The sequence below is a fragment of the Phyllobates terribilis genome, unplaced genomic scaffold (assembly GCF_046119375.1).
Source record: "Phyllobates terribilis strain yellow unplaced genomic scaffold, ASM4611937v1 Scaffold_12__6_contigs__length_324123572, whole genome shotgun sequence".
NCBI classification, from domain to species: Eukaryota; Metazoa; Chordata; class Amphibia; order Anura; family Dendrobatidae; genus Phyllobates; species Phyllobates terribilis.
Genome location: NW_027362772.1, coordinates 126,808,477 through 126,822,545, shown reverse-complemented (window position 1 = coordinate 126,822,545; position 14,069 = coordinate 126,808,477). Strand labels below are relative to the sequence as shown.

The following is a 14,069-nucleotide window of genomic DNA, read 5'->3' as shown; positions in this document are numbered from 1 at the left end:
TCACAATAGTGAGGGCCACCTGCTGGCCTTCTAACAATAGTAAGGGCTGCCTGAGGCCCTCAACAAATAGTGAGGGCTTCCTGTTGGACTTGAAAAAAATAGGCTGTGAGACTTTCAGAGTATCTCCTTCATAAATTAAACATAATGTGTCTGATCATGTCTCCAAATGGCAAATAATGCCTTTTATGGCCATGTGGTGATAAGGCAGTAACATTTTAAAATTACATTTACTGGTCAATGCTTTTTTCACCATTGAAAGCAATGCCAATGTGCAAAAACACTATGTATGAACATAGCCCAAGGTGTGGAGGAGCATTGTTTCACTTATCTATTTTGCCCTATATACAAGTCATTATCTTGAAAAGATTGTTTCTTAACATTCTTTCCAGTAAAATCCTTACAAGTGGCGTAATATTCTGACAACATTGTGCCCTGTAGCGACCTGGGATTCAGAGATGCCTCCAGGGGTCTTCCCCATGCTGTTCACATGCCATTTCAGCACAGTTTCCATCGGTTTGAGCATTTTTTTAGACCACTCCAGACCCCTGTGAGGGAGGAGGGACTCCAGAAAATTCTCAAGTTTCTCATTGACTTCCATTATACTCGTTACTTGGCTTGACCCAAGCATTAAGATTTGCTTGACTCAAATAAGAAGAACCCAAGCATTTTAGTGCTCGCTCATCACTATTTTCTACCCTCTCAAGCTTGTAATGCCTGGAGAAAAAATAATCCTACTCTGCAGAATAAAAGGAGAAATCAACATGTGTCCAAGATGTTTCTAAGTCTGGGGACAGAAGAATATGATAAACCTTGGTCACCTCTGGAGTTGTTCATAATTATAAAATAACAAGGAATAGATAAAACATAGAGAGGGAAAGAGACAAAATGAAAAAGTTGAAGAGCTGAAAGAGTTGGGGGGCAAGCATGAAAATAAAAATAGAAAAATGATACCGAAACAAGGGGAAGAGGTAAAATAACAAACACAAAAAGACATTAGCAATTAATGTTGGTATGGTGTCCATCGCCCACTTTATGGCCAAGCATTCCTTTTCTATGACAGAATAATTTTTCTCGCATGAGGACAGCTTGCTACTGAGGTAGAGAACAGGGTGCTCCTACCCGTGTATCTCCTGGGACAGGACGGCTCCTAAACTGACATTTGAAGCATCTGTTTGAAGTATCAATTCTATCTTGAAGTCAGGGGCAACAAGAACTGGCTGCTTACACAGAACCCCTTTCATTTCTTGAAAGGCCATCTCCGCCTCTTCAGACCATTAGGTCATTGGTGATTTCGTCCCCTTAAGAAGGTCAATCAGGGGTGCAGCCATCATGGCGAAGTTTGAGATGAACCTCCTGTAGTACATCACAATTCCTAGAAAGGCTAACTTGCTTCTTCGACAGTGGTCTTGGCCAGGTTTGGATTGCCTCCACTTTACTGATTTGGGGTTTGATCTCACCTTTACCCACTACATATCCCAGGTATTTGGCTTCTTTTTTGAATTTATTGAAAAACCCACCTCCCTTAGAGCATTAAACACCACCTGGACCTTTTCCAGATGACTTTCCCAGTCTGGGCTGAAGATAACAATATCGTCCAGGTATGCCATGGCGTGTTTCTTATAGGCTGCAAGGATGTGGTCCATTGCTCTCTGGAATGTGGCTGGGGCCCCGTGCAGTCCAAACAGCATCTGGACATATTGGAAAACACCCGTCAGGCATAGAAAACGCAGTCTTCTCCTTGGCTCCCTGTGACATGGGGATCTGACAATATCCCTTTGTTAAATTCAAGGTGGTTATGTACCTTGCTGACCCAAGTCTTTTGATCAGTTCATCTACACACGGCAACGGATATACGTTAAATTTGGAGACCTCTTTCCTCTTCCTATAGTCGTTGCAGAATCTCCATTCAACATCAGGTTTTGAAACCAAGACAATCAGGCTCGACCAACCGCTCTTGGATTCCTCAATGACCCCAAGTTTCAACATACTATCCACTTCCTTGGAGATCAGTTCTCGTCGTGTCTCAGGAATTCGATAGGGCTTCAAGTTCACCCACACATGTGGCTCTGTCAGAACCTCATGTTCTATGACCTTTGTGTACCCAGGCAATTCTGAGAACATGTCCCTGTTCTTCTGCAGTAATGCAAAACACTGCTGTTTTTAGGACTTTTACAGTGTCTCCGATAGTGCGACTCCTCCAACCTCGCCTCCTGGCTTGCCCAGCAAGCACAGAGTTTCAAAAGGCTCTCTGTCTTGTCATGACTTGATGAGATTATGGTGGTAGATTTGGTTTGGTTTACGTCTTCCTGGTTGATGAATCTTATTGTTCACTTCACCAAGTTTCTCCACCACCTCATTCGGCCCTTGCCACTTGGCCAGGAATTTACTTTCCCCAGTAGGAATTAGCACGAGGACTCAGTCTCCAGGATTGAACTGCCTTCCTCTGGCTGACTGTTTGTAGACCCTGTCTTGAGCCTCTTGTACCTGGAGGAGATATACTTTGATGATGGGTATCACCTTCGCAATCCTCTCCTGCATCAGTGTGATGTGCTCGATGACACACCTGTGAGGCGTGACTTTTGCTTCCCAGGTTTCCTTTGCTATATGTAGGAGACCCCGCGGATGTAGGCCATTCAGGAGTTCAAATGACGAGAACCCAGTAGAGGCCTGTGGAACCTCACAGATAGAGAACAGATAAGGCAGGAGGCAGTCCCAGGCTCTATCATCCTTTTCTATGGCCTTCCTCAGCATACTCTTCAGAGTTTTGTTGAACCTTTCCACGAGCCATCTGTCTGAGGATAGTATATTGATGTTTTCAGTTGGGAGATTTGCAGAGTCTTACACAATTCTCTCATCACCTTATTCATAAAAGGTGTTCCCTGGTCGGTCAGGTTCTCCCTTGGCAACCCTGTCCGGGAAAAAATGTGGACCAATTCACAAGCTATACTCTTTGCGGAGGAGTTTCTCAGGGGGATCGCTTCAGGATAGCGGGTAGCATAGTCTAAGATGATGAATATATAGATGCCCACGAGCAGATTTAACCAGGGGACCCACCAAGACCATAGCAAATCTCTTGAACGATACTTCAATGATGGGCCATGGCACAAGGGGACTTCAAAAGTAAGAGGTGGGGGAAGTTAACAGACACATAGAGCACGACCTGCAATACTTTAATATTTCTCGGTGACATCCGGGCCAATAGAACCTCTGCATAATCCGTTCCTGCGTTTTTTACACTCTCAGATGGCCACCCAAGACATGTGAATGGGCCATGTCCAACACCCTCTGTCTCTAGGGCCCCGGCACCAATAAGTGTTTTATAAGCTCCTCCCTCACTTTCGTAACCGGGTACAACAACTCCCCACTCAATATAAAATAGGGAAATCTTGTGTCAGCCCCTGGCTCCTGTGCAATAACGTTTATAACGGGGACATTGTTAAAGGTTTTCCTCAGAGTTAGCTCCATATGTTGGGTGGACCCAAAATTCTCGCTGGTCACTCCTAACTCAGAAATGTCAGTCTCAGAAGACACAACCTCCTCATCCCCCACAAGAACACAGAAGGGAAACCTGTCCGACAATGGATGTGGTTATACCTTTTCAGGGTTAACTGGTTTTATATCCGAGCCACCGAACCCTGAACCCTTCCCCCACAGATCCCAAAACAAACAAAAGTCCCAGCCTATAATAATGGGTTAACAAGTCCAGGACAATGCCGACCTCATGAGACTCAGTACCGTGGACCATTTCAATGTCCACTCTGGCCACACGGGGAAGTCTTTAGCATCACCATGAATGCAGCGAATGACAACCTTCTTCCCTAGGATCAATTGGAGAGGAAATGTGGCCCTCACAAGGGTCACCAGACTCCCGGAGTCTAGCAGTCGAGTTAACTGCCAACCATTTACCTTCACGGGACATGTTTGTGGCCTCTCGCTGGGTGGACAGCTCACACTGCAGGCCGGATACGCATAGTATGAACAGCGGCATCCCAGGCTGCTGTCCATTTGCTCAATGGTCAGGGGACAATGGGCAGCTATATGGCCTGGGCCGTGGCATTTCCAGCATATGATATCACCCATTAGCTCACACAGTCCCACAATGGTATCCTATGTTCAATTATACTCAAATATCAGATAACAACACCTTCCTTTCAGAAAATTACTCCCTAGAAAAAAATGAGTAACTTGGATCATAAAAATTAACTTTTATTCTACAAAGTCATTATTGAAAATACTTTAAAAAAACAGAAAACTTCACAAAAAAAGGCGGGTATCGTCAGTACGCAAATGTGTCACAAACACCATAAGGAAAATTATTTAAAGTACACAACAATGATATAATGGATAGGATATGCATGCAGGGCCAAGTGGCTATATCAAACCAATAATTTTAAATGTGCATGCTGTGTGTATTATATAAATGGTTGATTGAATGGCTCACTTGGATCTCATGTAACCCAATGGCCAGATAAAATTCTTCCAAGTACAGCTATAATATCAATGATATTTGCCAAATACCTTTCTACAGAATGCACACTGTGAAAAGACAAGCCAAAGAAAACATTACCTGGTGAAATAAAATGTGAACACAAGGGACGACCTGCAGCCCCGACGCGCGTTTCGTCGACCTTCCTCAGGGAGCGCAAGGTTGAATGCTCGGTGCGTGGTATATATAAGGATCGATACCCGCTCCAAAGTGTTTACAGCTGTTCCGTCAATTGCAGTCGATCAGAAATCAGATGATCCACAGCGCACTTGTTTGATGACGACTTGCTATAGAATGCAGTCTTCCGTCCATGGTCCGTGAGCCGCAAGCACTGAGTTGCGAGGCAACACACAGGCTTCAGCTGTCACATTGCCCATGTAAGAAAGGACCAGGTAAATATAAAGCTGTGATTTTATTAGTTTTAAATTAATTTTTTTTTCCTAACACTTAAAAACCTATATTTTTTCTTTTTACTCTAGTTATTACTCCCATATAGGGACTTGGCACTGCAAACCTTTGGTTGCATTGACTATCTACTGAAGTACTTACGTACTGCAGTGAATAATCTCCACTGTCAGTCTTTGACTGACAGCCAATTAGGTCCTGTCCTTGTTGGGATCTTATTGGCTGAGGGTTATGCAGAAAAGGAGCTCATTACCAGGGTTCCCTGTAGCCATAGCAATCAGAGGGTTATGTAGAATGGGAGCCCATTGTCAGGCCTCACTGCTGCCATAACAATCATCGGCACCTCGCGATTATGATGCAGGTGTGTCAATGGGATAACAGAGGAAGCAATCTGCTTTTGCTAAATTCCTCAAATGTCGCTCTCATTGAAGTCATACAGTGCTGAGACAGGCATTATGTCTAGTGTCACCACTTGCACTAGGAGTGTGGCTCTGTATAATATACAGCTTGTGCTGTGGATGTCAAAAGAACAACTCATATTGCTGGGTACCAAGAGGCTGACAGTGGCAGCTCCTCTCCTTTGACAAACTCTTTAGATACAGAGGTCTCATGAGGGTATAAATGACCAGGATCAGATGTATATTAAAGCTGACACCTGCTTTTTATAATACAAGCTTTAGTTCCTAGGCCAGTACAATCTACTGGACACACCAATTTAGTTTCATAGTTTTTAAGGTTAGAGGTAGACATAATTCCATTGAGTTCAACCAATACCCTAAAATGTTGATCTAGACGAAGGCAAAAACTTCAGATGCTAATTGCCCTATATTAAGGGAAAAATTCATTCCTGACTCCCTACTGTATATGGCAGATATATGCCCTATTGTGGTAAGGACACTGTATTTAGGACGTAATAGTACGCCTACATGTGGGAAGAGGTTGATGTGCTGATGCCTTACACTAGATGTACATTGAAAGTCAATCAAGACCGTTCATAATGGCTTAACTTTACAGAAAAAGAATATTTGTGCAATAAAGAAAATACAAAATTTGCATGTAGACAGCACACTACAATATACCTCATGGGGAATAAAAAGCATGACAGGGTACCTCCTAACACAATAGATGGGGCATGACGAGTTTCAACACTGTATCATCATGCTTGATTTTTAGATGAATGATAAAGATAACAACACTGTGTTGAAATATGTCACTGCCCTCAGATATTTTTTTACTTTTTTTTTAATTTAGTTTCATTCTATATGTATTTGTTGGATATAGTGATGAGCGAGCACTAAAATGCTCGGGTACTCGTCACTCGAGTCGAGGAAATTGTAATGCTCGGGTGCTTGACCCGAGTAACGAGTACAACGTAAGATAATGGGAAACCCAAACATTTTTCCGGCGGCCCCCCTGGAGGTCTAAAGAGGGCCTAAAAATTGGTTAAATCGATGGAAGCACTGCTGAAGTGACATGAGAACAGCATGAAGACCACCCCCGGAAGCATTTCTGACTCCCAGGTCACTTTTACGGACTGACAATAAAACACAATAACGAAGCCAAAATGGATTTTCCTGGAAAAATGTACATTTTTTCCAGGGTAATGACTTGAATATAAGGCAAAATAAATACCCCAAAATAAAAATTCTCCTCCACACCTTGGGCTATGTTCACACATAGTGTTTCCGATGCTTTTTTGCACTTTTGCATTGCTGTCAACGGTGAAAAATACATTCACCAGTAAATGTCATTTTAACATTTTGCTACCCTATCTGGCCATGTGGTGTGTGAAACATGATCAGACACATCATGTTTCATTTATGAAAGAGGGACTCTGAAAGTCACAAAGGCTATTTTTACAGGGCCATCAGGCGGACCTTACTATTGTTAAAGGGCCAGCAGTCGGCCCTCACTATTGTTAGAGAGCCATCAGCCAGCATTGCTTTGCTTAGCCGTATATTGCTACTACAATATAATGTATCCATCTGAGGTGGTCACATTCATTTCTTTTTCGTATATATTCTGTAAAGCTTGAAATTTGGATGTTCAGCAGGCTTCCCTCACATTTTATAGAGTGCCAGCAGGTGGCCTTCACTATTTTTAGAGGGTCAGCAGGTGTCCTGGGGACAGATGAGACCAAGATAGAGCTTTTTGATAATGCATATCACTCAAATGGTTACTGTAAATTGAATGAGGCTTACAAATAAAAGCACACAGTACTAGTCAAATAAGGTAAAGGTTCAGAGATAGTTACGGGTTGTTATGCTGACTCTGACACAGAGTACCTTGACTACACAGGCAAGGCATCACAAAATGTGAAGATTCCCAAAGGATTTTGGCTTGCAATGTAGTGCCCAGTGTCACAAAGCATCCTAGGTTTGCATCCTAGGCCTTGGGCCTTTCAGCAGGACAATGAACCCAAACATACTTCAAGAAGCACCTAGAAATAGATAGAAACAAAACACCGGAGAGTTCTGATGTGGTAATTCCAGCTCCAATAGCGTCAAGTCTCCCACCACTACCTCTTACATACAGAAGCTACAAAGAAACTGCGATTGGACATATTAAATCAGGAATTTTTTTAAGTTTGATTTATTCCTGTCAAATTAGAAAAATTTCTGCCAACTTCAATGAATTTCTGTCAACTATGATAAGTGAGTACAGATCACGGTAAAAACTATGAATCAGCCAATGAATACATGGAAAACATCAATCAAGTTATGCACTGTGGAAGATAAGTATATTTCCAACTGATGATACCACCTAGCACCTGTCCCTATTCTAAAAGCCGCTAACAGCGATATCCATAGGGAATATGATTTTTTTTTCAACATGGAGTATAATGCAATAATCCCTGAGTAGATGCCTGTAAGACTCTATCCCAATGGCTGTAGGTCACCCGTACATGAATCTCAGATAAGAGAGGTAATATTGAACAATAAAAAAGAGAATTTAACTGGCTCCGAAGAGGTTTTTTTGGTACTTTACATTACCAAACTGTGGAGGAGCGCAAGCAACCTTGCCTGCTTTGATGAATTTCTAATTACAGATCACCGCTAAAAATTATGAATCGGTCAATGAGTGCATGGAAAAAAAAACAATCAAGTTATGCACTGTGGAAGATATATATATGACCAGAATATGAACACTTATTTCTAGCTGATGATACCTAGTACCTGTCCCTATCAGTGATGAGCGAGCATACTCGTCACTACTCATTATTCGCCCGAGCATCACATTGCTCGAGATGCTCGTTACTCAGCGAGTATTTTTTGAATGTCCGGGAGGGAGCTCAAGTCCCCACCCCGCATGTTTGGCGCATATTAGGCAGCCAATTACCATGCAGGGAATGCCTGATACTCATTGTAATGCCGTAGCCTTGTTGGTTGTTTCATTACAGTGATTGGCTGCCTGCATAGCATCATTGGGTCTAAGACCCGGGATCCTATACTCATCGCAGTTGGGGGTTATATTAAACAGAGACTCCACACCACTATTATTAATCTACACTAACAGTCCTTTTAAGGGCTCATTCTGATGAATATTAATCCTGCTGATAGCACTAGTTAGGCAGAACTTGTAGAGACTTAGTATAGTACAGAATAGGGTCTATTGCACGTTCTTTCTGCTGCTGGAGCTCCTGTCAATAGCCCTAGATATCAGGGCTAATAATATTCTTTTTGCTCGTTATCCTGCTAATTTTGGTGAAACGCAATATAATACACCATTTTTACAGCTCCATTTGCATGTTAGCAGCACACAGCCAGATTTGGTTGATTTAAATAGCATTGCTGTATTGTGCAAGCAGAGAAACTTGTCCATCATCCCAGGTGATCAAATATTACTGCAGTATTAATCCTGAATTTTTTTGGAAGCTGACAAATAATATACTCCTTTTAAAGTGTGGCATTTGCGTGTTCAAAACATATCCACATTTGTTTGCTGACCAATAGCATTGCTCTACCGGCACTGTCTAAAAAAATTGGTCATCAGACATGATCAAATATTACTGCGGTAATAACCACAACATTTTTTGCAAGCTGCAAAATACTATACTCAATTTAAAGTCTCCCAGTTGTGTGTTAAAAACATTTCCACACTTGTTTGTTGACCAATAGTATCACCATACCGGCATTTCCTAAAAAATTAGTCATCTGACGTGATCAAATACATATTTTGCAAGCTGGAAAATATTATACTCCATTTAAAATGGGCAAAGCGTGTGGTAAGGGACGGGGAAGTTGACGTGAAGCTGATGGTGCACACAGAGACCAAGGTCATGGGCAAGATGAAACTGTGCCTGCTGAGGGAGCACAACAAGCACCCACATCATGTCGACCTAGCTTCCTGTTCCACTTTAAAGGGGGCCGCTGAACACCATTCTTGAAGTCAGACCAGTGAGTAAAGTTTGTTGGTTGGATAGCAGATAATAATTTCAGTCAGTTTGCCACCATCACCACCACCACCCTGTCTTCCACACGGTCAAGTCTCAGTAGCCATGAGTCTAGACCACATAATCCTCACCCTGATCCTCCTTCCTCCCACCATGCCGAATGCCTGGAGACAAGTGATCCCACACTTGGACACTCCGAAGAGCTGTTCCCATTTCCACTTACAGATTCTGGCCTCTCGCTCAGTCCGCTTCAAGTAGGGCAAGAGGAGGTCGCATTTAGTGGTGCCGAAATATTTGAGGAGTCACTGTCACACGAGGATGATGGTGGGAAAGTGCAATTACTGTCACAAGAGGTGGATGATGGTAAGATACAATTGCCAGCAAGTCAGTAGGAGGCCCAGTCTGCGCACGTGGGAGACGAGATGGTGGTCAATGAAGACATTGACCTAACCTGTCAAGGTGACATGCATAGTGAGGACAGTAGCACAGATGGGGGAGGGAGGTATAGCACCACAACAGGCAGGAAGAAGCAGTGGGGTGGCCACAGACACAAGGCAGGCAATTGTTCCCCAAAACACTAATGCCATGAAAGTTGCCAGTTCAACTGCTAGGTCTTCCTGAGTCTGGCTCTTTTTTAAACAGAAGGAAAAGGTCCCGGCACCCACATGTAGTGAATCAGTCATTTATTCACATCAGCAACAAAACGTTTCAGCTCTACCAGAGCTTTTGTCAATTGATTGACAAAATCTCTGGTAGAGCTGAAACGTATTTTTGCTGATGTGAATAAATGACTGATAAGCTACATGTGAGTGCCGGGACCTTTTCCTTCTCTGGTATGTGGCCTTTCCATGTGCACCGCTGAAAAAATACAAACAGCTACGGAGTGCCGACTATTTTTCTTTTTTATGGCTCTTTTTTAAAGACTTTTCAGTTAACCAAAACAAGGCCATTTGCAACATCTGCCATGCCAGCATCAGAGCAGGGGCAGCAAAACTTCCAGCCTGACCACCGCCAGCATGCTCAGACATATGACAGCAAGGCACCCGACTAGTTGGACCGAACGCCATGGTCCATAGGCGGTGTCTGAGAGAGACACTACTGCCTGTTCTGCTGTTGTGCGTGCACACCAATCCCCTTCCATGACGCAGGCGAAGATGCCTCCCATCATGCACCTGTCATTGCACACTTGCAACCATCACTGTCAGCAACCAAGTCCACATCCTTGTCCCAGCACAGCGTTCAGCTGTCCCTATCCCAGTTCTTGGAACGCAAGTACAAATATGCAGCTACTCACCCACAGGCCACAATATTAAAATGCCACATTTCTCGACTGCTTGCACTGGAAATGTTACCTTTTAGGATCGTGGAGACGGAAGCTTTCTGAAACCTCATGGCGGCTGTCCCTCAGTACTTAATCCCCAGCTGTCACTATTTCTCCCTGTGTGCCGTTCCCACATTACACAAGCCTTTGTCCCAGAACATTACCTGTACCCTCACCAACGCAGTTACTGGGAAGGGCCAAATAACCACAAGTACGTGGACAATTGCTTTTGGTGTAATCATATACACACTTTACAATATAACGATGCTATCACTTGACCCACCCAGCATTATTGGATATGCCTCTTACAGTGTAATCTTCCCCATTTCCCCATTCCCTTTTGTGTAATTATATGGATCCTTTACTTTATAGTCATCCTCATCATTTAACCTGCCTGTTAGAGAAGTTGACGAGCCCCCTGGACTGCGTGGGGAACCCGGAACCGGGCCTTTTTGTAGATGCTGGGGGGGTTGTAGTCACCGTGGCGGTGACCCGGTCCCGTGGCTCAGGGTGGTCAAACCAGTGGCAATCTATTTATGTGGTTTTTATGATTATTAATGTCCGACTACGCCACCCGTGGATTGCGGTCAGAGGGGACTGCCGCTGCAGGGCAGACCGCTGAGGCTGGTGATGGGGGTGCAGCAGAGGATAGTATAACTCCCCACGGGAGGAGTATAGCCTCAGGGCAGCGAGTGTGGATGTTGGGGGTGATGGTGCGCGGGGGCAGCAGTAACAACACAGAGTCCTGTAATGCAGTCCAGGGTATTTATTCACAGTTCTTTATCCACGTTACTACAGCTGGTCATAAAGTCCCACGTCGCACTGTGTTCACCAGGTGAGGGGCTCGGCCTTCTCCCAGATAACTTTGGAGCGTTTCACAGGACCCCCTTTGTGTGTCCTTTCTCTGGCCTGTCATACCCCGCCAGTGACCTCGCTTCTGTCCGGCTGCCTCAGGCCTTCTCTGGTAAACGTTGGCGCTTTTTCCCTGACCCTATGTGGTGCCTTCCTAGCGGGTGTAGCAAGGGGCTGCGCCACATAAAATGTCACAGCCTCCGGTTTCTAGCTGAGGGTAGTTCCCCGCCTCCACTAGTTTCGGGGACCGGTCTCCCCCTTTAGCCTGACCCCCCTACGCAGGTAGATTCGGGCGTGCGGTGGCGACTCGCCGGTCCACCCCCTGGGGTCCCTTCGTTCCTTGTTCCTGGAGCCTCCTCTGCTCCTCTTCCTTCCTTCAGGCTCCGGCCGCTCTCTCAGGCCTGCCTGCGGAGCAGAGCTCCACAGAGGCCCTGCTCTGTCACTTCTTCCCTCTGACTGACTGACTGAACTAAGATGGTGCCCACCTTTTATACCTCCCTCTAGGTGCACCCAGGAACTTCCCTCTCCCTCCTATGCACTACAGGGTCCCCCCTTCCTCGGTGTTCCCTCCCCCCACTCCAGCCAGGGACAGGGACTGTCGTGCTCTACTTGGAGCATATCGGTCGCCTTGCCCCCCGGAAATGTGGTGTAATGCATGCAGGTGTCGCGGTCCTGATTCACACTCCATCCTTACCTGGAAGTGAGATATCGCACATCTGGTTGAGATGCAATACCTCTGTAGCGGCCGAACCCTCAGGGCGCTACATAATCACTCACACTCCCGACAATAAAATCATTCCCCATGTCCCCCCATGTAATTAGATACAACATTTTTGGTAAAATCATGTCCCCACCACCATTCCATTTGGTAAAATGCTAGTGAGCACAGGGACATATGCTACAATTGGTCCATGTGCTGACCATTGCTCACACATATACATGGACTGAAAAAAAGCATGATTGTGTGTCTTTAGCCTTAGATATCTCACATTTGTTGCAGATTATTGATATAAATTCCACACCAAAAATCTGTAACTAATTTACAGATCAATGGCAGTAAAAAGGGTTTTACAAAACTCCATAAACAATACATGGAAATGAAATTTGCGGATATATGGGTATGTTGTATACATATTTAAATCTGCAGCATGTTATATTTGTGCTGTAAAAATGTTTTGCTAAATCACAAGGAGTGTCCATAGTGCGCCATTAACCCTACGACCTATACTACAAAATGTATATAGTAAAATATGTTATCCTGCACAATGTACAATAAAAAAGGTAAACTGTGGGGTATATCATGTAAACCTAAAGGTGACAAATGCCACTGTATGGCATCCATTGGGGGTATGCCAGGAGGTTTTCCCAATTTATATGCCAAGCGGAGACCAATAATGTCATATATACTGTACATCACCTTATATACATATAATACTGCATACCTACCACGTAATAATGCTATCCGATACACACATATGGACATCTATTTTTTTAGGCACACACATTTATGCACACGTACATTCACTATATATGTGCACCTACTATATCCACATACAGAAGAACACAATCTGTATTCTTATATACTGTATACCCACACGCATGTTTATAAAGGCTTCATACATACACATACTTATGTTCCCCTAAATGCATATTTTACATACTGTACATACATAATGGGCACCTTCTTACTTTTCGAGTCCTGGGGTGTACTGAGGACTCAATTGAGGGGAAGCAAAATGGAATAAAGTGAGAAGAAGTGGTGGGAACTCTGGAGAATCAGATGAGTGGAAACAGTTATTTCTATAAAATAATATTTATTTTACAAAATAGTTCACTATAGAATCGGGGCAATGCATTGGAGATCGGGGCAGAGGCTTCAAATGAAAGTGTTCAGCGACGCCTCTGACACTGGTAATTTCTAAACTCAACAGCATTGCATGATTATACATTATATCCTTTACTTTCTATTATAACTATGCGAATCGGAAATGAAAGGTCTTGTAAAAATGTACTTACATTCAGTAGAGGTTGAAATTTCTTAGCCTCTGAGAAAAGTTCATATATATGAAAGGACCCAGTGGTTATATAATCTGTCACAGCATGAATAGGAGTTTTGTTCACAAAACAAACAACATTATGATCCTGTACTCCGTAATCTTGTGCAGAATATCTCCACCCAATGGACAAAATATTATATTTCACAAGGAGAAAAAAAGCCATATCCAAATAACAGTAGGAAATTAATATTTACAGAGAAAAGTAGATTCTGAAACATAACATTTAATATGGACTTAGCTAAAAACTATAGTGCAACAGAAATTAACCTAACAGTGATCAGAAAGTATAGGGAAATACATATAGAAGTTGCAGACAGTAATGGATCGTCATTAAAGAAAAACAAATATCTTTTGAAATTCGACTTTGTCTGGTTCAGTAAATTTATTCTATCCCATTCAATCTCTTTAATACAACTAGAATAGTATTTCAGTGACCTCACCATAGAAAAGGATGGTAACCAGATTGTAACCAACAATTCATGCCATAACACACCGCACTGACAGACTTTATGTTTTTAGTATTTAAAACTGATAAAAATATAATCACTTTCAGTC

At 43.4% G+C, this 14,069-nt stretch overlaps 1 protein-coding gene across 4 annotated transcripts in view; it reads right to left on the bottom strand.

The window, feature by feature from the left end:
• Positions 1-13,631, bottom strand: part of LOC141172261 (sulfotransferase 2B1-like) — a 617,113-nt gene extending 603,482 nt beyond the window's left edge. For 2 of the 4 annotated variants that reach the window (XM_073656264.1, XM_073656261.1), the window contains exon 1: positions 13,474-13,631. The gene's annotated coding sequence lies outside the window, so the exon portion shown is untranslated. The remainder of the gene's footprint in view (positions 1-13,473) is intronic. The other 2 variants (XM_073656262.1, XM_073656265.1) reach the window with 2 other exon arrangements.
• Between the last annotated feature and the right edge of the window lie 438 nt (positions 13,632-14,069).